We start from the raw sequence: 18,227 nt of genomic DNA on the forward strand, positions 1-18,227 counted from the left end.
GTGCTGGTATGATCGCATCTGATATGCCCAGGCGTCATTCGGATGTCATTTCTTAAAAATAGGCGTAACTTTCTCATACGGACTCGGAATCAGGCAAATGATATATCCACAGACATCTACAGAAAATGTTACATCCGATTCTCTGCAGCACTCGCCCAAGGAGAGACACAACACGAGGGACGCAGCGGAGCGACATCCTAGTACTACTCTCGCCAAAGCACGCTTAACTTCGGAGTTCTGATGGATCCGGTGCTTTAGTGCTGGTATGATCGCATCCGATATGCCTAGGCGTCATTCGGATGTCATTTCTTAAAATAGGCGTAACTTTCTCACACGGACTCGGAATCAGGCAGATGATATATCCACGGACATCTACAGAAAATGTTACATCCGATTCTCCGCAGCACTCGCCCAAGGAGCGACACAACACGAGGGACGCAGCGGCGCGAGTCAAAAGAGGGAGAGAGAGACGACAAAAAAGGAGGGATGCAACACGAGGAATTCCCAGGAGGTCACCCATCCTAGTACTACTTCTCGCCCAAGCACGCTTAACTTCCCATCCTAGTACTACTCTCGCCCAAGCACGCTTAACTTCGGAGTTCTGATGGGATACGGTGCTTTAGTGCTGGTATGACCGCATCCGACATGTCTAGGCGTCATTCGGATGTCATTTCTTAAAATAGGCGTAACTTTCTCATACGGACTCGGAATCAGGCAAATGATATATCCACGGACATCTACAGAAAATGTTACATCCGATTCTCCGCAGCTCTCGCCCAAGGAGCGACACAAACACGAGGGACGCAGCGGCGCGAGTCAAAATAGGGGAGAGGAGAGATAACAAAACGGCCCAAGGAGCGACACAACACGAGGGACGCAGCGGCGCGAGTCAAAAGAGGGGAGGAGAGAGACGACAACAAAAGGTGGGAGGGCAATACGAGGACTTACCAGGAGGTCACCCCATCCTAGTACTATCTCGCCCAAGCACGCTTAACTTCAAAGTCTGATGGGATCCGGTTGCTTTAGTGCTGGTATGACGCATCCGATATGCCTAGGCGTCATTCGGATGTCATTTCTTAAAATAGGCGTAACCTTTCTCATACGGACTCGGAATCAGGCCAAATGCATAGATCCACGGGACATCTTACAGCAATGTTACATCCGATTCTCGCCAGCACTCGCCCAAGTGCGACACAACACGCGGGACGCCGCTCTCGGCGCGAGTTCAAAGAGGGAGAGAGACGAAGAGGAGCAAGCCCCCAAAAGGAGGGATGCAATACGATGACTTCCCAGAGGGTCACCCATCCTAGTACTACTCTCGCCCAGCACGCTAACTTCGCAAGTCTGATGGGATCCGGTGTTTTAGTGCTGGTATTGACCGCATCCGATATGCCTAGGCGTCATTCGGATGTCATTTCTTAAAATAGGCGTAACCTTTCTATACGAACTCGGAATTAGGCAAATGATATATCACGGACATCTACAGAAAATGTTACATCCGATTCTCCGCAGCTCTCGCCCAAGGAGCGACACAACACGAGGGACGCAGCGGCGCGAGTCAAAATAGGGGAGAGAGAGATAACAAAAGGCCCAAGGAGCGACACAACACGAGGGACGCAGCGGCGCGAGTCAAAAGAGGGGAGAGAAAGACGACAAAAAGGAGGGATGCAATACGAGGACTTCCCAGGAGGTCACCCATCCTAGTACTACTCTCGCCCAAGCACGTTTAACTTCGAAGTTCTGATGGGATCCGGTGCTTTAGTGCTGATATGACCGCATCCGATATGCCTAGGCGTCATTCGGATGTCATTTCCTAAAATAGGCGTAACTTTCTCATACGGACTCGGACTCAGGCAAATGATATATCCACGGACATCTACAGAAAATGTTACATCCGATTCTCCGCAGCACTCGCCCAAGTAGCGACACAACACGAGGGACGCAGCGGCGCGAGTCAAAAGAGATACGGACTCGGAATCAGGCAAATGATATATCCACGGACATCTACAGAAAATGTTACATCCGATTCTGCGCAGCACTCGCCCAAGTAGCGACACAACACGAGGGACGCAGCGGCGCGAGTCAAAAGAGGGGAGAGAGAGACGACCAAAAGGAGGGATGCAACACCAGGACTTCCCAGGAGGTCAACCATCCTAGTACTACTCTCGCCCAAGCACGCTTAACTTCGGAGTTCTGAAGGGATCCGGTGCTTTAGTGCTGGTATGATCGCATCCGATAAGCCTAGGCGTCATTCGGATGTCATTTCTTAAAATAGGCGTAACTTTCTCATACGGACTCGGAATCAGGCAAATGATATATCCACGGACATCTACAGAAAATGTTACATCCGATTCTCCGCAGCTCTCGCCCAAGGAGCGACACAACACGAGGGACGCAGCGGCGCGAGTCAAAAGAGGGGAGAGAGAGACAACAAAAAGGCCCAAGGAGCGACACAACACGAGGGACGCAGCGGCGCGAGTCAAAAGAGGGGAGAGAGAGACGACAAAAAGGAGGGATGCAACACGAGGACTTCCCAGGAGGTCACCCATCCTAGTACTACTCTCGCCCAAGCGTGCTTAACTTCGGAGTTCTGATGGAATCCGGTGCTTTAGTGCTGGTATGATCGCATCCGATATGCTTAGGCGTCATTCGGATGTCATTTCTTAAAATAGGCGTAACTTTCTCATACGGACTCGGAATCAGGCAAATGATATATCCACGGACATCTATAGAAAATGTTACATCCGATTCTCCGCATCTCTCGCCCAAGGAGCGACACAACACGAGGGACGCAGCGGCGCGAGTCAAAAGAGGAGAGAGAGAGACGACAAAGGATGCAACACGAGGACTTCCCAGGAGGTCACCCATCCTAGTACTACTCTCGCCCAAGCATGCTTAACTTCGGAGTTCTGATGGAATCCGGTGCTTTAGTGCTGGTATGATCGCATCCGATATGCTTAGGCGTCATTCGGATGTCATTTCTTAAAATAGGCGTAACTTTCTCATACGGACTCGGAATCAGGCAAATGATATATCCACGGACATCTACAGAAAATGTTACATCCGATTCTCCGCAGCACTCGCCCAAGGAGCGACACAACACGAGGGACGCAGCGGACCATCCTAGTACTACTCTCGCCCAAGCACGCTTAACTTCGGAGTTCTGATGGGAACCGGTGCTTTAGTGCTGGTATGATCGCATCTGATATGCCCAGGCGTCATTCGGATGTCATTTCTTAAAATAGGCGTAACTTTCTCATACGGACTCGGAATCAGGCAAATGATATATCCACAGACATCTACATAAAATGTTACATCCGATTCTCTGCAGCACTCGCCCAAGGAGCGACACAACACGAGGGACGCAGCGGACCATCCTAGTACTACTCTCGCCCAAGCACGCTTAACTTCGGAGTTCTGATTGGATCCGGTGCTTTAGTGCTGGTATGATCGCATCCGATATGCCTAGGCGTCATTCGGATGTCATTTCTTAAAATAGGCGTAACTTTCCTCACTCACGGACTCGGAATCAGGCAGATGATATATCCACGGACATCTACAGAAAATGTTACATCCGATTCTCCGCCAGCACTCGCCCAAGGAGCGACACAACACGAGGGACGCAGCGGCGCGGAGTGCAAAAGAGGGGAGATAGAGACGACAAAAAGGAGGGATGCAACACGAGGAATTCCCAGGAGGTCACCCATCCTAGTACTACTTCTCGCCCAAGCACGCTTAACTTCCCATCCTAGTACTACCTCGCACCAAGCACGCTTAACTTCGGAGTTCTGATGGGATACGGTGCTTTAGTGCTGGTATGACCGCATCCGACATGTCTAGGCGTCATTCGGATGTCATTTCTTAAAATAGGCGTAACTTTCTCATACGGACTCGGAATCAGGCCAATGATATATCCCACCACGGACATCTACAGAAATGTTACATCCGATTCTCCGCAGCTCTCGCCCAAAGGAGCGACACAACACGAGGGACTCAGCGGCGCGAGTCAAAAGAGGGGAGAGAGAGACGACAAAAAGGAGGGATGCAACACGAGGACTTCCCAGGAGGTCACCCATCCTAGTACTACTCTCGCCCAAGCACGCTTACTTCGGACTTCTGATGGGATCCGGTTGCTTAGTGCTGGTATGATAGCATCCGATATGCTTAGGCGTCATTCGGATGTCATTTCTTAAAATAGGCGTAACTTTCCTCATACGTACTCGGAATCAGGCAAATGATATATCCACGGACATCTACAGAAAATGTTACATAAGATTCTCCGCAGCACTCGCCCAAGGAGCGACACAACCGAGGGACGCAGCGGACCATCCTAGTACTACTCTCGCCCAAGCACGCTTAACTTCGGAGTTTCTGATGGGATCCGGTGCTTTAGTGCTGGTATGATCGCATCCGATATGTCTAGGCGTCATTCGGATGTCATTTCTTAAAATAGGCGTAACTTTCTCATACGGACTCGGAATCAGGCAGATGATATATCCACGGACATCTACAGAAAATGTTACATCCGATTCTCCGCAGCTCTCGCCCAAGGAGCGACACAACACGAGGGACGCAGCGGCGCGAGTCAAAAGAGGGAGAGAGAGACGACAAAAAGTCAAAAGAGGGAGAGAGAGACGACAAAAAGGAGGGATGCAACACGAGGACTTCCCAGGAGGTCACCCATCCTAGTACTACTCTCGCCCAAGAATGCTTAACTTCATAGTTCTGATGGGATCCGGTGCTTTAGTGCTGGTATGATCGAATCCGATATGCTTAGGCGTCATTTGGATGTCATTTCTTAAAATAGTCGTAACTTTCTCATACGGACTCGGAATCAGGCAAATGATATATCCACGGACATCTACAGAAAATGTTACATTCGATTCCCCGCAGCTCCCGCCCAAGGAGCGACACAACACGAATGTTACATCCGATTCCCCGCAGCTTTCACCCAAGGAGCGACACAACACGAGGGACGCAGCGGCGCGAGTCAAAAGAGGGGAGAGAGAGACGACAAAAAGGAGGGATGCAACACAAGGACTTCCCAAGAGGTCACCCATCCTAGTACTACTTTTGTCCAAGCACGCTTAAGTTTAGAGTTTTGATGGGATCCAGTGCATTAGTGCTAGTATGATCGCATCCGATATGCCTAGGCGTCATTCAGATGTCTTTACTTAAAATAGGCGTAACTTTCTCATACGGACTCGGAATCAGGCAAATGATATATCCACGGACATCTACAGAAAATGTTACATCCGATTCCCCGCAGCTCTCGCCCAAGGAGCGACACAACACGAGGGACGCAACGGCGCGAGTCAAAAAAGGGGAGAGAGCTCTCGCCCAAGGAGCGACACAACACGAGGGACGCAGTGGCGCGAGTCAAAGGAGGGGAGAGAGAGACGACAAAAAGGAGGATGCAACACGAGGACTTCTCAGGAGGTCACCCATCCTAGTACTACTCTCACCCAAGCACGCTTAACTTCGGAGTTCTGATGGGATCCGTTGCTTTAGTGCTGGTATGATCGCATCCAATATGTCTAGGCGTCATTCGGATGTCATTTCTTAAAATAGGCGTAACTTTCTCATACGGACTCGGAATCAGGCAAATGATATCCACAGACATCTACAGAAAAATGTTACAATCCGATTCTCCGCAGCTCTCGCCCAAGGAGCGACACAACACGAGGGACGCAGCGGCGCGAGTCAAAAGAGGGGAGAGAGAGACGACAAAAAGGAGGGATGCAACACGAGGACTTCCCAGGAGGGCACCCATCCTAGTACTACTCTCGCCCAAGCACGCTTACCTTCGGAGTTCTGATGGGATCCGGTGCTTTAGTGCTGGTATGATCGCATCCGATATGTCTAGGCGTCATTCGGATGTCATTTCTTAAAATAGGCGTAACTTTCTCATACGGACTCGGAATCAGGCAAATGATATATCCACGGACATCTACAGAAAATGTTACATCCGATTCTCCGCAGCTCTCGCCCAAGGAGCGACACAACACGAGGGACGCAGCGGCGCGAGTCAAAAGAGGGGAGAGAGAGACGACAAAAAGGAGGGATGCAACACGAGGACTTCCCAAGAGGTCACCCATCCTAGTACTACTCTCGCCCAAGCACGCTTAACTTCGGAGTTCTAATGGGATCCGGTGCTTTACTGCTGGAATGACCACATCCGATATGCCTAGGCGTCATTCGGATGTCATTTCTTAAAATAGGCGTAACTTTCTCATACGGACTCGGAATCAGGCAAATGATATATCCACGGACATCTACAGAAAATGTTACATCCGATTCTCCGCAGCTCTCGCCCAAGGAGCGACACAACACGAGGGACGCAGCGGCGCGAGTCAAAAGACGGAGAGAGAGACGACAAAAAGTCAAAAGAGGGAGAGAGAGACGACAAAAAGTCAAAAGAGGGAGAGAGAGACGACAAAAAGGAGGGATGCAACACGAGGACTTCCCAGGAGGTCACCCATCCTAGTACTACTCTCGCCCAAGCATGCTTAACTTCGAAGTTCTGATGGGATCCGGTGCTTTAGTGCTGGTATGATCGCATCCGATACGTTTAGGCGTCATTCGGATGTCATTTCTTAAAATAGGCGTAACTTTCTCATACGGACTCGGAATCAGGCAAATGATATATCCACGGACATCTACAGAAAATGTTACATCCGATTCCCCGCAGCTCTCGCCCAAGGAGCGACACAACACGAGGGACGCAGCGGCGCGAGTCAAAAGAGGGGAGAGAGCTCTCGCCCAAGGAGCGACACAACACGAGGGACGCAGCGGCGCGAGTCAAAGGAGGGGAGAGAGAGACGACAAAAAGGAGGATGCAACACGAGGACTTCTCAGGAGGTCACCCATCCTAGTACTACTCTCGCCCAAGCACGCTTAACTTCGGAGTTCTGATGGGATCTGCTGCTTTAGTGCTGGTATGATCGCATCGGATATGTCTAGGCGTCGTTCGGATGTCATTTCTTAAAATAGGTGTAACTTTCTCATACGGACTCGGAATCAGGCAAATGATATATGCACGTACATCTACAGAAAATGTTACATCCGATTCCCCGCAGCTCTCGCCCAAGGAGCGATACAACACGAGGGACGCAGCGGCGCGAGTCAAAAGAGGGGAGAGAGAGACGACAAAAAGGAGGGATGCAACACGAAAAATTCCCAGAAGGTCACCCATCCTAGTACTACTCTCGCCCAAGCACGCTTAACTTCGGAGTTCTGATGGGATCCGTTGCTTTAGTGCTGGTATGATCGCATCCAATATGTCTAGGCGTCATTCGGATGTCATTTCTTAAAATAGGCGTAACTTTCTCATACGGACTCGGAATCAGGCAAATGATATATCCACGGACATCTACAGAAAATGTTACATCCGATTCTCCGCAGCTCTCGCCCAAGGAGCGACACAACACGAGGGACGCAGCGGCGCGAGTCAAAAGAGGGGAGAGAGAGACGACAAAAAGGAGGGATGCAACACGAGGACTTCCCAGGAGGTCACCCATCCTAGTACTACTCTCGCCCAAGCACGCTTACCTTCGGAGTTCTGATGGGATCCGGTGCTTTAGTGCTGGTATGATCGCATCCGATATGTCTAGGCGTCATTCGGATGTCATTTCTTAAAATAGGCGTAACTTCTCATACGGACTCGGAATCAGGCAAATGATATATCCACGGACATCTACAGAAAATGTTACATCCGATTCTCCGCAGCTCTCGCCCAAGGAGCGACACAACACGAGGGACGCAGCGGCGCGAGTCAAAAGAGGGGAGAGAGAGACGACAAAAAGGAGGGATGCAACACGAGGACTTCCCAAGAGGTCACCCATCCTAGTACTACTCTCGCCCAAGCACGCTTAACTTCGGAGTTCTGATGGGATCCGGTGCTTTAGTGCTGGTATGAACACATCCGATATGTCTAGGCGTCATTCGGATGTCATTTCTTAAAATAGGCGTAACTTTCTCATACGGACTCGGAATCAGGCAAATGATATATCCACGGACATCTACAGAAAATGTTACATCCGATTCTCCGCAGCTCTCGCCCAAGGAGCGACACAACACGAGGGACGCAGCGGCGCGAGTCAAAAGAGGGGAGAGAGAGACGACAAAAAGGAGGGATGCAACACGAGGACTTCCTAGGAGGTCACCCATCCTAGTACTACTCTCGCCCAAGCACGCTTAACTTCGGAGTTCTGATGGGATCTGGTGCTTTAGTGCTGGTATGATCGCATCCGATATGTCTAGGCGTCATTCGGATGTCATTTCTTAAAATAGGCGTAACTTTCTCATACGGACTCGGAATGAGGCAAATGATATATCCACGGACATCTACAGAAAATGTTACATCCGATTCCGGCGCGAGTCAAAAGAGGGAGAGAGAGACGACAAAAAGGAGGGATGCAACACGAGGACTTCCCAAGAGGTCACCCATCCTAGTACTACTCTCGCCCAAGCACGCTTAACTTCAGAGTTCTAATGGGATCCGGTGCTTTAGTGCTGATATGATCGCATCCGATATGTCTAGGCGTCATTCGGATGTCATCTCTTAAAATAGGCGTAACTTTCTCATACGGACTCGGAATCAGGCAAATGATATATCCACGGACATCTACAGAAAATGTCACATCCGATTCTCCGCAGCTCTCGCCCAAGGAGCGACACAACACGAGGGACGCAGCGGCGCGAGTCAAAAGAGGGGAGAGAGAGACGACAAAAAGGAGGGATGCAACACGAGGACTTCCCAGGAGGTCACCCATCCTAGTACTCCTCTCGCCCAAGCACGCTTACCTTCGCAGTTCTGATGGGATCCGGTGCTTTAGTGCTGGTATGATCGCATCCGATATGTCTAGGCGTCATTCGGATGTCATTTCTTAAAATAGGCGTAACTTTCTCATACGGACTCGGAATCAGGCAAATGATATATCCACGGACATCTACAGAAAATCTTACATCCGATTCTCCGCAGCTCTCGCCCAAGGAGCGACACAACACGAGGGACGCAGCGGCGCGAGTCAAAAGAGGGGAGAGACACGACAAAAAGGAGGGATGCAACACAAGGACTTCCCAGGAGGTCACCCATCCTATACTACTCTCGCCCAAGCACGCTTAACTTCGGGAGTTCTGATGGGATCTGGTGCTTTAGTGCTGGTATGATCGCATCCGATATGTCTAGGCGTCATTCGGATGTCATTTCTTAAAATAGTCGTAACTTTCTCATACGGACTCGGAATCAGGCAAATGATATATCCACGGACATCTACAGAAAATGTTACATCCGATTCTCCGCAGCTCTCGCCCAAGGAGCGACACAACACGAGGGACGCAGCGGCGCGAGTCAAAAGAGGGGAGAGAGAGACGACAAAAAGTAGGGATGCAACACGAGGACTTCCCAGGAGGTCACCCATCCTAGTACTACTCTCGCCAAAGCACGCTTAACTTCGGAGTTCTGATGGGATCCGGTGCTTTAGTGCTGGTATGATCGCATCCGATATGTCTAGGCGTCATTCGGATGTCATTTCTTAAAATAGTCGTAACTTTCTCATACGGACTCGGAATCAGGCAAATGATATATCCACGGACATCTACAGAAAATGTTACATCCGATTCTCCGCAGCTCTCGCCCAAGGAGCGACACAACACGAGGGACGCAGCGGCGCGAGTCAAAAGAGGGGAGAGAGAGACGACAAAAAGGAGGGATGCAACACGAGGACTTCCCAGGAGGTCACCCATCCTAGTACTACTCTCGCCCAAGCACGCTGATGGGATCCGGTGCTTTAGTGCTGGTATTATCGCATCCAATATGTCTAGGCGTCATTCGGATGTCATTTCTTAAAATAGGCGTAACTTTCTCATACGGACTCGGAATCAGGCAAATGATATATCCACGGACATCTACAGAAAATGTTATATCCGATTCCGGCGCGAGTCAAAAGAGGGGAGAGAGAGACGACAAAAAGGAGGGATGCAACACGAGGACTTCCCAGGAGGTCACCCATCCTAGTACTACTCTCGCCCAAGCACGCTTAACTTCGGAGGTCACCCATCCTAGTACTACTCTCGCCCAAGCACGCTTAACTTCGGCGTTCTGATGGGATCCGATGCTTTAGTGCTGGTATGATCGCATCCGATATGTCTAGGCGTCATTCGGATGTCATTTCTTAAAATAAGCGTAACTTTCTCATACGGACTCGGAATCAGGCAAATGATATATCCACGGACATCTACAGAAAATGTTACATCCGATTCCGGCGCGAGTCAAAAGAGGGGAGAGAGAGACGACAAAAAGGAGGGATGCAACACGAGGACTTCCCAAGAGGTCACCCATCCTAGTACTACTCTCGCCCAAGCACGCTTAACTTCAGAGTTCTAATGGGATCCGGTGCTTTAGTGCTGGTATGATCGCATCCGATATGTCTAGGCGTCATTCGGATGTCATCTCTTAAAATAGGCGTAACTTTCTCATACGGACTCGGAATCAGGCAACTGATATATCCACGGACATCTACAGAAAATGTTACATCCGATTCTCCGCAGCTCTCGCCCAAGGAGCGACACAACACGAGGGACGCAGCGGCGCGAGTCAAAAGAGGGGAGAGAGAGACAACAAAAAGGAGGGATGCAACACGAGGACTTCCCAGGAGGTCACCCATCCTAGTAGTACTCTCGCCCAAGCACGCTTACCTTCGGAGTTCTGATGGGATCCGGTGCTTTAGTGCTGGTATGATCGCATCCTATATGTCTAGGCGTCATTCGGATGTCATTTCTTAAAATAGGCGTAACTTTCTCATACGGACTCGGAATCAGGCAAATGATATATCCACGGACATCTACAGAAAATCTTACATCCGATTCTCCGCAGCTCTCGCCCAAGGAGCGACACAACACGAGGGACGCAGCGGCGCCGATTCTCCGCAGCTCTCGCCCAAGGAGCGACACAACACGAGGGACGCAGCGGCGCGAGTCAAAAGAGGGGAGAGAGACGACAAAAAGGAGGGATGCAACACAAGGACTTCCCAGGAGGTCACCCATCCTAGTACTACTCTCGCAAAAGCACGCTTAACTTTGGAGTTCTGATGGGATCCGGTGCTTTAGTGCTGGTATGATCGCATCCGATATGTCTAGGCGTCATTCGGATGTCATTTCTTAAAATAGTCGTAACTTTCTCATACGGACTCGGAATCAGGCAAATGATATATCCACGGACATCTACAGAAAATGTTACATCCGATTCTCCGCAGCTCTCGCCCACGGAGCGACACAACACGAGGGACGCAGCGGCGCGAGTCAAAAGAGGGGAGAGAGAGACGACAAAAAGGAGGGATGCAACACGAGGACTTCCCAGGAGGTCACCCATCCTAGTACTACTCCTCGCCCAAGCACGCTTAACTTCAGAGTTCTGATGGGATCCGGTGCTATAATGCTGGTATGATCGCATCCGATATGTCTAGGCGTCATTCGGATGTCATTTCTTAAAATAGGCGTAACTTTCTCATACGGACTCGGAATCAGGCAAATGATATATCCACGGACATCTACAGAAAATGTTTCATCCGATTCTCCGCAGCTCTCGCCCAAGGAGCGACACAACACGAGGGACGCAGCGGCGCGAGTCAAAAGAGGGGAGAGAGAGACGACAAAAGGAGGGATGCAACACGAGGACTTCCCAGGAGGTCACCCATCCTAGTACTACTCTCGCCCAAGCACGCTGATGGGATCCGGTGCTTTAGTGCTGGTATTATCGCATCCAATATGTCTAGGCGTCATTCGGATGTCATTTCTTAAAATAGGCGTAACTTTCTCATACGGACTCGGAATCAGGCAAATGATATATCCACGGACATCTACAGAAAATGTTACATCCGATTCCGGCGCGAGTCAAAAGAGGGGAGAAGAGAGAGACGACAAAAAGGAGGGATGCAACACGAGGACTTCCCAGGAGGTCACCCATCCTAGTACTACTCTCGCCCAAGCACGCTTAACTTCGGCGTTCTGATGGGATCCGATGCTTTAGTGCTGGTATGATCGCAACCGATATGTCTAGGCGTCATTCGGATGTCATTTCTTAAAATAGGCGTAACTTTCTCATACGGACTCGGAATCAGGCAAATGATATATCCACGGACATCTACAGAAAATGTTACATCCGATTCCGGCGCGAGTCAAAAGAGGGGAGAGAGAGACGACAAAAAGGAGGGATGCAACACGAGGACTTCCCAAGAGGTCACCCATCCTAGTACTACTCTCGCCCAAGCACGCTTAACTTCAGAGTTCTAATGGGATCCGGTGCTTTAGTGCTGGTATGATCGCATCCGATATGTCTAGGCGTCATTCGGATGTCATCTCTTAAAATAGGCGTAACTTTCTCATACGGACTCGGAATCAGGCAAATGATATATCCACGGACATCTACAGAAATGTTACATCCGATTCTCCGCAGCTCTCGCCCAAGGAGCGACACAACACGAGGGACGCAGCGGCGCGAGTCAAAAGAGGGGAGAGAGAGACGACAAAAAGGAGGGATGCAACACGAGGACTTCCCAGGAGGTCACCCATCCTAGTAGTACTCTCGCCCAAGCACGCTTACCTTCGGAGTTCTGATGGGATCCGGTGCTTTAGTGCTGGTATGATCGCATCCGATATGTCTAGGCGTCATTCGGATGTCATTTCTTAAAATAGGCGTAACTTTCTCATACGGACTCGGAATCAGGCAAATGATATATCCACGGACATCTACAGAAAATCTTACATCCGATTCTCCGCAGCTCTCGCCCAAGGAGCGACACAACACGAGGGACGCAGCGGCGCCGATTCTCCGCAGCTCTCGCCCAAGGAGCGACACAACACGAGGGACGCAGCGGCGCCGATTCTCCGCAGCTCTCGCCCAAGGAGCGACACAACACGAGGGACGCAGCGGCGTGAGTCAAAAGAGGGGAGAGAGACGACAAAAAGGAGGGATGCAACACAAGGACTTCCCAGGAGGTCACCCATCCTAGTACTACTCTCGCCCAAGCACGCTTAACTTCGGAGTTCTCATGGGATCCGGTGCTTTAGTGCTGGTATGATCGCATCCGATATGTCTAGGCGTCATTCGGATGTCATTTCTTAAAATAGTCGTAACTTTCTCATACGGACTCGGAATCAGGCAAATGATATATCCACGAACATCTACAGAAAATGTTACATCCGATTCTCCGCAGCTCTCGCCCACGGAGCGACACAACACGAGGGACGCAGCGGCGCGAGTCAAAAGAGGGGAGAGAGAGACGACAAAAAGGAGGGATGCAAACACGAGGACTTCCCAGGAGGTCACCCATCCTAGTACTACTCTCGCCCAAGCACGCTTAACTTCAGAGCTCTGATGGGATCCGGTGCTATAATGCTGGTATGATCGCATCCGATATGTCTAGGCGTCATTCGGATGTCATTTCTTAAATAGGCGTAACTTTCTCATACGGACTCGGAATCAGGCAAATGATATATCCACGGACATCTACAGAAAATGTTACATCCGATTCTCCGCAGCTCTCGCCCACGGAGCGACACAACACGAGGGACGCAGCGGCGCGAGTCAAAAGAGGGGAGAGAGAGACGACAAAAAGGAGGGATGCAACACGAGGACTTCCCAGGAGGTCACCCATCCTAGTACTACTCTCGCCCAAGCACGCTTAACTTCAGAGCTCTGATGGGATCCGGTGCTATAATGCTGGTATGATCGCATCCGATATGTCTAGGCGTCATTCGGATGTCATTTCTTAAAATAGGCGTAACTTTCTCATACGGACCTCGGAATCAGGCAAATGATATATCCACGGACATCTACAGAAAATGTTTCATCCGATTCTCCGCAGCTCTCGCCCAAGGAGCGACACAACACGAGGGACGCAGCGGCGCGAGTCAAAAGAGGGGAGAGAGAGACGACTAAAAGGAGGGATGCAACACGAGGACTTCCCAGGAGGTCACCCATCCTAGTACTACTCTCGCCCAAGCACGCTTAACTTCGGAGTTCTGATGGGATCCGGTGCTTTAGTGCTGGTATGATCGCATCCGATAAGTCTAGGCGTCATTCGGATGTCATTTCTTAAAATAGTCGTAACTTTCTCATACGGACTCGGAATCAGGCAAATGATATATCCACGGACATCTACAGAAAATGTTTCATCCGATTCTCCGCAGCTCTCGCCCAAGGAGCGACACAACACGAGGGACGCAGCGGCGCGAGTCAAAAGAGGGGAGAGAGAGACGACTAAAAGGAGGGATGCAACACGAGGACTTCCCAGGAGGTCACCCATCCTAGTACTACTCTCGCCCAAGCACGCTTAACTTCAGAGTTCTGATGGGATCCGGTGCTATAATGCTGGTATGATCGCATCCGATATGTCTAGGCGTCATTCGGATGTCATTTCTTAAAATAGGCGTAACTTTCTCATACGGACTCGGAATCAGGCAAATGATATATCCACGGACATCTACAGAAAATGTTTCATCCGATTCTCCGCAGCTCTCGCCCAAGGAGCGACACAACACGAGGGACGCAGCGGCGCGAGTCAAAAGAGGGGAGAGAGAGACGACAAAAAGGAGGGATGCAACACGAGGACTTCCCAGGAGGTCACCCATCCTAGTACTACTCTCGCCCAAGCACGCTGATGGGATCCGGTGCTTTAGTGCTGGTATTATCGCATCCAATATGTCTAGGCGTCATTCGGATGTCATTTCTTAAAATAGGCGTAACTTTCTCATACGGACTCGGAATCAGGCAAATGATATATCCACGGACATCTACAGAAAATGTTACATCCGATTCCGGCGCGAGTCAAAAGAGGGGAGAGAGAGACGACAAAAAGGAGGGATGCAACACGAGGACTTCCCAGGAGGTCACCCATCCTAGTACTACTCTCGCCCAAGCACGCTTAACTTCGGCGTTCTGATGGGATCCGATGCTTTAGTGCTGGTATGATCGCATCCGATATGTCTAGGCGTCATTCGGATGTCATTTCTTAAAATAGGCGTAACTTTCTCATACGGACTCGGAATCAGGCAAATGATATATCCACGGACATCTACAGAAAATGTTACATCCGATTCCGGCGCGAGTCAAAAGAGGGGAGAGAGAGACGACAAAAAGGAGGGATGCAACACGAGGACTTCCCAAGAGGTCATCCATCCTAGTACTACTCTCGCCCAAGCACGCTTAACTTCAGAGTTCTAATGGGATCCGGTGCTTTAGTGCTGGTATGATCGCGTCCGATATGTCTAGGCGTCATTCGGATGTCATCTCTTAAAATAGGCGTAACTTTCTCATACGGACTCGGAATCAGGCAAATGATATATCCACGGACATCTACAGAAAATGTTACATCCGATTCTCCGCAGCTCTCGCCCAAGGAGCGACACAACACGAGGGACGCAGCGGCGCGAGTCAAAAGAGGGGAGAGAGAGACGACAAAAAGGAGGGATGCAACACGAGGACTTCCCAGGAGGTCACCCATCCTAGTAGTACTCTCGCCCAAGCACGCTTACCTTTGGAGTTCTGATGGGATCCGGTGCTTTAGTGCTGGTATGATCGCATCCGATATGTCTAGGCGTCATTCGGATGTCATTTCTTAAAATAGGCGTAACTTTCTCATACGGACTCGGAATCAGGCAAATGATATATCCACGGACATCTACAGAAAATCTTCCATCCGAGTCAAAAGAGGGGAGAGAGACGACAAAAAGGAGGGATGCAACACAAGGACTTCCCAGGAGGTCACCCATCCTAGTACTACTCTCGCCCAAGCACGCTTAACTTCGGAGTTCTCATGGGATCCGGTGCTTTAGTGCTGGTATGATCGCATCCAATATGTCTAGGCGTCATTCGGATGTCATTTCTTAAAATAGTCGTAACTTTCTCATACGGACTCGGAATCAGGCAAATGATATATCCACGGACATCTACAGAAAATGTTACATCCGATTCTCCGCATCTCTCGCCCCCAAGGAGCGACACAACACGAGGGACGCAGCGGCGCGAGTCAAAAGAGGGGAGAGAGAGACGACAAAAAGGAGGGATGCAACACGAGGACTTCCCAGGAGGTCACCCATCCTAGTAGTACTCTCGCCCAAGCACGCTTACCTTCGGAGTTCTGATGGGATCCGGTGCTTTAGTGCTGGTATGATCGCATCCGATATGTCTAGGCGTCATTCGGATGTCATTTCTTAAAATAGGCGTAACTTTCTCATACGGACTCGGAATCAGGCAAATGATATATCCACGGACATCTACAGAAAATCTTACATCCGATTCTCCGCAGCTCTCGCCCAAGGAGCGACACAACACGAGGGACGCAGCGGCGCCGATTCTCCGCAGCTCTCGCCCAAGGAGCGACACAACACGAGGGACGCAGCGGCGCGAGTCAAAAGAGGGGAGAGAGACGACAAAAAGGAGGGATGCAACATTCGGATGTCATTTCTTAAAATAGGCGTAACTTTCTCATACGGACTCGGAATCAGGCAAATGATATATCCACGGACATCTACAGAAAATGTTACATCCGATTCTCCGCAGCTCTCGCCCACGGAGCGACACAACACGAGGGACGCAGCGGCGCGAGTCAAAAGAGGGGAGAGAGAGACGACAAAAAGGAGGGATGCAACACGAGGACTTCCCAGGAGGTCACCCATCCTAGTACTACTCTCGCCCAAGCACGCTTAACTTCAGAGCTCTGATGGGATCCGGTGCTATAATGCTGGTATGATCGCATCCGATATGTCTAGGCGTCATTCGGATGTCATTTCTTAAAATAGGCGTAACTTTCTCATACGGACTCGGAATCAGGCAAATGATATATCCACGGACATCTACAGAAAATGTTTCATCCGATTCTCCGCAGCTCTCGCCCAAGGAGCGACACAACACGAGGGACGCAGCGGCGCGAGTCAAAAGAGGGGAGAGAGAGACGACTAAAAGGAGGGATGCAACACGAGGACTTCCCAGGAGGTCACCCATCCTAGTACTACTCTCGCCCAAGCACGCTTAACTTCGGAGTTCTCATGGATCCGGTGCTTTAGTGCTGGTATGATCGCATCCGATATGTCTAGGCGTCATTCGGATGTCATTTCTTAAAATAGTCGTAACTTTCTCATACGGACTCGGAATCAGGCAAATGATATATCCACGGACATCTACAGAAAATGTTTCATCCGATTCTCCGCAGCTCTCCGCCCAAGGAGCGACACAACACGAGGGACGCAGCGGCGCGAGTCAAAAGAGGGGAGAGAGAGACGACTAAAAGGAGGGATGCAACACGAGGACTTCCCAGGAGGTCACCCATCCTAGTACTACTCTCGCCCAAGCACGCTTAACTTCAGAGTTCTGATGGGATCCGGTGCTATAATGCTGGTATGATCGCATCCGATATGTCTAGGCGTCATTCGGATGTCATTTCTTAAAATAGGCGTAACTTTCTCATACGGACTCGGAATCAGGCAAATGATATATCCACGGACATCTACAGAAAATGTTTCATCCGATTCTCCGCAGCTCTCGCCCAAGGAGCGACACAACACGAGGGACGCAGCGGCGCGAGTCAAAAGAGGGGAGAGAGAGACGACTAAAAGGAGGGATGCAACACGAGGACTTCCCAGGAGGTCACCCATCCTAGTACTACTCTCGCCCAAGCACGCTTAACTTCGGAGTTCTGATGGGATCCGGTGCTTTAGTGCTGGTATGATCGCATCCGATATGTCTAGGCGTCATTCGGATGTCATTTCTTAAAATAGTCGTAACTTTCTCATACGGACTCGGAATCAGGCAAATGATATATCCACGGACATCTACAGAAAATGTTTCATCCGATTCTCCGCAGCTCTCGCCCAAGGAGCGACACAACACGAGGGACGCAGCGGCGCGAGTCAAAAGAGGGGAGAGAGAGACGACTAAAAGGAGGGATGCAACACGAGGACTTCCCAGGAGGTCACCCATCCTAGTACTACTCTCGCCCAAGCACGCTTAACTTCAGAGTTCTGATGGGATCCGGTGCTATAATGCTGGTATGATCGCATCCGATATGTCTAGGCGTCATTCGGATGTCATTTCTTAAAATAGTCGTAACTTTCTCATACGGACTCGGAATCAGGCAAATGATATATCCACGGACATCTACAGAAAATGTTACATCCGATTCTCCGCAGCTCTCGCCCACGGAGCGACACAACACGAGGGACGCAGCGGC

At 50.3% G+C, this 18,227-nt stretch overlaps 42 non-coding genes and 12 pseudogenes across 42 annotated transcripts; all 54 read right to left on the minus strand.

Moving 5' to 3' along the window:
* Window positions 1–162: 162 nt before the first annotated feature.
* On the minus strand, window positions 163–277 carry LOC127758675 (5S ribosomal RNA; annotated as a pseudogene).
* A 206-nt stretch (window positions 278–483) lies between these two features.
* On the minus strand, window positions 484–642 carry LOC127758655 (5S ribosomal RNA; annotated as a pseudogene).
* A 284-nt stretch (window positions 643–926) lies between these two features.
* LOC127758677 (5S ribosomal RNA) lies at window positions 927–1,044 on the minus strand (annotated as a pseudogene).
* A 224-nt stretch (window positions 1,045–1,268) lies between these two features.
* On the minus strand, window positions 1,269–1,386 carry LOC127758671 (5S ribosomal RNA; annotated as a pseudogene).
* A 276-nt stretch (window positions 1,387–1,662) lies between these two features.
* LOC127758604 (5S ribosomal RNA) lies at window positions 1,663–1,781 on the minus strand. The gene has a single exon (XR_008013961.1). It is a non-coding gene; the product is annotated as a 5S ribosomal RNA (ribosomal RNA).
* A 334-nt stretch (window positions 1,782–2,115) lies between these two features.
* Window positions 2,116–2,234, minus strand: LOC127758608 (5S ribosomal RNA). The gene has a single exon (XR_008013965.1). It is a non-coding gene; the product is annotated as a 5S ribosomal RNA (ribosomal RNA).
* A 278-nt stretch (window positions 2,235–2,512) lies between these two features.
* Window positions 2,513–2,631, minus strand: LOC127758607 (5S ribosomal RNA). Its single transcript, XR_008013964.1, has one exon. It is a non-coding gene; the product is annotated as a 5S ribosomal RNA (ribosomal RNA).
* A 200-nt stretch (window positions 2,632–2,831) lies between these two features.
* Window positions 2,832–2,950, minus strand: LOC127758579 (5S ribosomal RNA). The gene has a single exon (XR_008013939.1). It is a non-coding gene; the product is annotated as a 5S ribosomal RNA (ribosomal RNA).
* Window positions 2,951–3,091: 141 nt separating this feature from the next.
* LOC127758668 (5S ribosomal RNA) lies at window positions 3,092–3,204 on the minus strand (annotated as a pseudogene).
* A 141-nt stretch (window positions 3,205–3,345) lies between these two features.
* LOC127758670 (5S ribosomal RNA) lies at window positions 3,346–3,458 on the minus strand (annotated as a pseudogene).
* Window positions 3,459–3,670: 212 nt separating this feature from the next.
* Window positions 3,671–3,829, minus strand: LOC127758664 (5S ribosomal RNA; annotated as a pseudogene).
* Window positions 3,830–4,039: 210 nt separating this feature from the next.
* Window positions 4,040–4,157, minus strand: LOC127758652 (5S ribosomal RNA). Its single transcript, XR_008014006.1, has one exon. It is a non-coding gene; the product is annotated as a 5S ribosomal RNA (ribosomal RNA).
* Window positions 4,158–4,294: 137 nt separating this feature from the next.
* On the minus strand, window positions 4,295–4,412 carry LOC127758676 (5S ribosomal RNA; annotated as a pseudogene).
* Window positions 4,413–4,647: 235 nt separating this feature from the next.
* LOC127758653 (5S ribosomal RNA) lies at window positions 4,648–4,766 on the minus strand. Its single transcript, XR_008014007.1, has one exon. It is a non-coding gene; the product is annotated as a 5S ribosomal RNA (ribosomal RNA).
* Window positions 4,767–5,023: 257 nt separating this feature from the next.
* Window positions 5,024–5,142, minus strand: LOC127758659 (5S ribosomal RNA). Its single transcript, XR_008014012.1, has one exon. It is a non-coding gene; the product is annotated as a 5S ribosomal RNA (ribosomal RNA).
* A 269-nt stretch (window positions 5,143–5,411) lies between these two features.
* LOC127758600 (5S ribosomal RNA) lies at window positions 5,412–5,530 on the minus strand. The gene has a single exon (XR_008013958.1). It is a non-coding gene; the product is annotated as a 5S ribosomal RNA (ribosomal RNA).
* Window positions 5,531–5,736: 206 nt separating this feature from the next.
* LOC127758570 (5S ribosomal RNA) lies at window positions 5,737–5,855 on the minus strand. Its single transcript, XR_008013930.1, has one exon. It is a non-coding gene; the product is annotated as a 5S ribosomal RNA (ribosomal RNA).
* A 206-nt stretch (window positions 5,856–6,061) lies between these two features.
* On the minus strand, window positions 6,062–6,180 carry LOC127758623 (5S ribosomal RNA). The gene has a single exon (XR_008013979.1). It is a non-coding gene; the product is annotated as a 5S ribosomal RNA (ribosomal RNA).
* A 265-nt stretch (window positions 6,181–6,445) lies between these two features.
* On the minus strand, window positions 6,446–6,564 carry LOC127758580 (5S ribosomal RNA). The gene has a single exon (XR_008013940.1). It is a non-coding gene; the product is annotated as a 5S ribosomal RNA (ribosomal RNA).
* Window positions 6,565–6,833: 269 nt separating this feature from the next.
* LOC127758629 (5S ribosomal RNA) lies at window positions 6,834–6,952 on the minus strand. Its single transcript, XR_008013985.1, has one exon. It is a non-coding gene; the product is annotated as a 5S ribosomal RNA (ribosomal RNA).
* A 206-nt stretch (window positions 6,953–7,158) lies between these two features.
* LOC127758588 (5S ribosomal RNA) lies at window positions 7,159–7,277 on the minus strand. Its single transcript, XR_008013947.1, has one exon. It is a non-coding gene; the product is annotated as a 5S ribosomal RNA (ribosomal RNA).
* Window positions 7,278–7,483: 206 nt separating this feature from the next.
* On the minus strand, window positions 7,484–7,602 carry LOC127758527 (5S ribosomal RNA). The gene has a single exon (XR_008013891.1). It is a non-coding gene; the product is annotated as a 5S ribosomal RNA (ribosomal RNA).
* Window positions 7,603–7,807: 205 nt separating this feature from the next.
* On the minus strand, window positions 7,808–7,926 carry LOC127758541 (5S ribosomal RNA). The gene has a single exon (XR_008013904.1). It is a non-coding gene; the product is annotated as a 5S ribosomal RNA (ribosomal RNA).
* A 206-nt stretch (window positions 7,927–8,132) lies between these two features.
* LOC127758559 (5S ribosomal RNA) lies at window positions 8,133–8,251 on the minus strand. The gene has a single exon (XR_008013921.1). It is a non-coding gene; the product is annotated as a 5S ribosomal RNA (ribosomal RNA).
* A 161-nt stretch (window positions 8,252–8,412) lies between these two features.
* LOC127758581 (5S ribosomal RNA) lies at window positions 8,413–8,531 on the minus strand. Its single transcript, XR_008013941.1, has one exon. It is a non-coding gene; the product is annotated as a 5S ribosomal RNA (ribosomal RNA).
* A 206-nt stretch (window positions 8,532–8,737) lies between these two features.
* Window positions 8,738–8,856, minus strand: LOC127758630 (5S ribosomal RNA). The gene has a single exon (XR_008013986.1). It is a non-coding gene; the product is annotated as a 5S ribosomal RNA (ribosomal RNA).
* Window positions 8,857–9,060: 204 nt separating this feature from the next.
* Window positions 9,061–9,179, minus strand: LOC127758651 (5S ribosomal RNA). The gene has a single exon (XR_008014005.1). It is a non-coding gene; the product is annotated as a 5S ribosomal RNA (ribosomal RNA).
* A 206-nt stretch (window positions 9,180–9,385) lies between these two features.
* LOC127758547 (5S ribosomal RNA) lies at window positions 9,386–9,504 on the minus strand. Its single transcript, XR_008013909.1, has one exon. It is a non-coding gene; the product is annotated as a 5S ribosomal RNA (ribosomal RNA).
* A 206-nt stretch (window positions 9,505–9,710) lies between these two features.
* Window positions 9,711–9,814, minus strand: LOC127758672 (5S ribosomal RNA; annotated as a pseudogene).
* A 162-nt stretch (window positions 9,815–9,976) lies between these two features.
* LOC127758648 (5S ribosomal RNA) lies at window positions 9,977–10,143 on the minus strand (annotated as a pseudogene).
* Window positions 10,144–10,305: 162 nt separating this feature from the next.
* Window positions 10,306–10,424, minus strand: LOC127758539 (5S ribosomal RNA). Its single transcript, XR_008013902.1, has one exon. It is a non-coding gene; the product is annotated as a 5S ribosomal RNA (ribosomal RNA).
* Window positions 10,425–10,630: 206 nt separating this feature from the next.
* LOC127758582 (5S ribosomal RNA) lies at window positions 10,631–10,749 on the minus strand. Its single transcript, XR_008013942.1, has one exon. It is a non-coding gene; the product is annotated as a 5S ribosomal RNA (ribosomal RNA).
* A 260-nt stretch (window positions 10,750–11,009) lies between these two features.
* On the minus strand, window positions 11,010–11,128 carry LOC127758641 (5S ribosomal RNA). The gene has a single exon (XR_008013997.1). It is a non-coding gene; the product is annotated as a 5S ribosomal RNA (ribosomal RNA).
* A 206-nt stretch (window positions 11,129–11,334) lies between these two features.
* Window positions 11,335–11,454, minus strand: LOC127758624 (5S ribosomal RNA). Its single transcript, XR_008013980.1, has one exon. It is a non-coding gene; the product is annotated as a 5S ribosomal RNA (ribosomal RNA).
* Window positions 11,455–11,659: 205 nt separating this feature from the next.
* On the minus strand, window positions 11,660–11,763 carry LOC127758673 (5S ribosomal RNA; annotated as a pseudogene).
* A 165-nt stretch (window positions 11,764–11,928) lies between these two features.
* Window positions 11,929–12,047, minus strand: LOC127758617 (5S ribosomal RNA). Its single transcript, XR_008013974.1, has one exon. It is a non-coding gene; the product is annotated as a 5S ribosomal RNA (ribosomal RNA).
* A 162-nt stretch (window positions 12,048–12,209) lies between these two features.
* LOC127758540 (5S ribosomal RNA) lies at window positions 12,210–12,328 on the minus strand. The gene has a single exon (XR_008013903.1). It is a non-coding gene; the product is annotated as a 5S ribosomal RNA (ribosomal RNA).
* Window positions 12,329–12,533: 205 nt separating this feature from the next.
* On the minus strand, window positions 12,534–12,652 carry LOC127758583 (5S ribosomal RNA). The gene has a single exon (XR_008013943.1). It is a non-coding gene; the product is annotated as a 5S ribosomal RNA (ribosomal RNA).
* A 316-nt stretch (window positions 12,653–12,968) lies between these two features.
* Window positions 12,969–13,087, minus strand: LOC127758536 (5S ribosomal RNA). Its single transcript, XR_008013899.1, has one exon. It is a non-coding gene; the product is annotated as a 5S ribosomal RNA (ribosomal RNA).
* A 206-nt stretch (window positions 13,088–13,293) lies between these two features.
* On the minus strand, window positions 13,294–13,413 carry LOC127758625 (5S ribosomal RNA). Its single transcript, XR_008013981.1, has one exon. It is a non-coding gene; the product is annotated as a 5S ribosomal RNA (ribosomal RNA).
* A 205-nt stretch (window positions 13,414–13,618) lies between these two features.
* On the minus strand, window positions 13,619–13,737 carry LOC127758598 (5S ribosomal RNA). The gene has a single exon (XR_008013956.1). It is a non-coding gene; the product is annotated as a 5S ribosomal RNA (ribosomal RNA).
* A 207-nt stretch (window positions 13,738–13,944) lies between these two features.
* On the minus strand, window positions 13,945–14,063 carry LOC127758449 (5S ribosomal RNA). Its single transcript, XR_008013813.1, has one exon. It is a non-coding gene; the product is annotated as a 5S ribosomal RNA (ribosomal RNA).
* A 206-nt stretch (window positions 14,064–14,269) lies between these two features.
* Window positions 14,270–14,388, minus strand: LOC127758564 (5S ribosomal RNA). The gene has a single exon (XR_008013924.1). It is a non-coding gene; the product is annotated as a 5S ribosomal RNA (ribosomal RNA).
* A 206-nt stretch (window positions 14,389–14,594) lies between these two features.
* On the minus strand, window positions 14,595–14,698 carry LOC127758674 (5S ribosomal RNA; annotated as a pseudogene).
* A 162-nt stretch (window positions 14,699–14,860) lies between these two features.
* On the minus strand, window positions 14,861–14,979 carry LOC127758594 (5S ribosomal RNA). Its single transcript, XR_008013953.1, has one exon. It is a non-coding gene; the product is annotated as a 5S ribosomal RNA (ribosomal RNA).
* A 162-nt stretch (window positions 14,980–15,141) lies between these two features.
* LOC127758616 (5S ribosomal RNA) lies at window positions 15,142–15,260 on the minus strand. Its single transcript, XR_008013973.1, has one exon. It is a non-coding gene; the product is annotated as a 5S ribosomal RNA (ribosomal RNA).
* Window positions 15,261–15,466: 206 nt separating this feature from the next.
* LOC127758610 (5S ribosomal RNA) lies at window positions 15,467–15,585 on the minus strand. Its single transcript, XR_008013967.1, has one exon. It is a non-coding gene; the product is annotated as a 5S ribosomal RNA (ribosomal RNA).
* A 149-nt stretch (window positions 15,586–15,734) lies between these two features.
* Window positions 15,735–15,853, minus strand: LOC127758537 (5S ribosomal RNA). The gene has a single exon (XR_008013900.1). It is a non-coding gene; the product is annotated as a 5S ribosomal RNA (ribosomal RNA).
* A 208-nt stretch (window positions 15,854–16,061) lies between these two features.
* Window positions 16,062–16,180, minus strand: LOC127758584 (5S ribosomal RNA). Its single transcript, XR_008013944.1, has one exon. It is a non-coding gene; the product is annotated as a 5S ribosomal RNA (ribosomal RNA).
* Window positions 16,181–16,640: 460 nt separating this feature from the next.
* On the minus strand, window positions 16,641–16,759 carry LOC127758599 (5S ribosomal RNA). The gene has a single exon (XR_008013957.1). It is a non-coding gene; the product is annotated as a 5S ribosomal RNA (ribosomal RNA).
* A 206-nt stretch (window positions 16,760–16,965) lies between these two features.
* On the minus strand, window positions 16,966–17,083 carry LOC127758614 (5S ribosomal RNA). The gene has a single exon (XR_008013971.1). It is a non-coding gene; the product is annotated as a 5S ribosomal RNA (ribosomal RNA).
* Window positions 17,084–17,290: 207 nt separating this feature from the next.
* LOC127758565 (5S ribosomal RNA) lies at window positions 17,291–17,409 on the minus strand. Its single transcript, XR_008013925.1, has one exon. It is a non-coding gene; the product is annotated as a 5S ribosomal RNA (ribosomal RNA).
* Window positions 17,410–17,615: 206 nt separating this feature from the next.
* Window positions 17,616–17,734, minus strand: LOC127758774 (5S ribosomal RNA). The gene has a single exon (XR_008014106.1). It is a non-coding gene; the product is annotated as a 5S ribosomal RNA (ribosomal RNA).
* A 206-nt stretch (window positions 17,735–17,940) lies between these two features.
* LOC127758566 (5S ribosomal RNA) lies at window positions 17,941–18,059 on the minus strand. The gene has a single exon (XR_008013926.1). It is a non-coding gene; the product is annotated as a 5S ribosomal RNA (ribosomal RNA).
* Between the last annotated feature and the right edge of the window lie 168 nt (window positions 18,060–18,227).

This window comes from Oryza glaberrima, unplaced genomic scaffold (assembly GCF_000147395.1).
Source record: "Oryza glaberrima unplaced genomic scaffold, OglaRS2 ChrUN-Ctg39, whole genome shotgun sequence".
Lineage (NCBI taxonomy): Eukaryota > Viridiplantae > Streptophyta > Magnoliopsida > Poales > Poaceae > Oryza > Oryza glaberrima.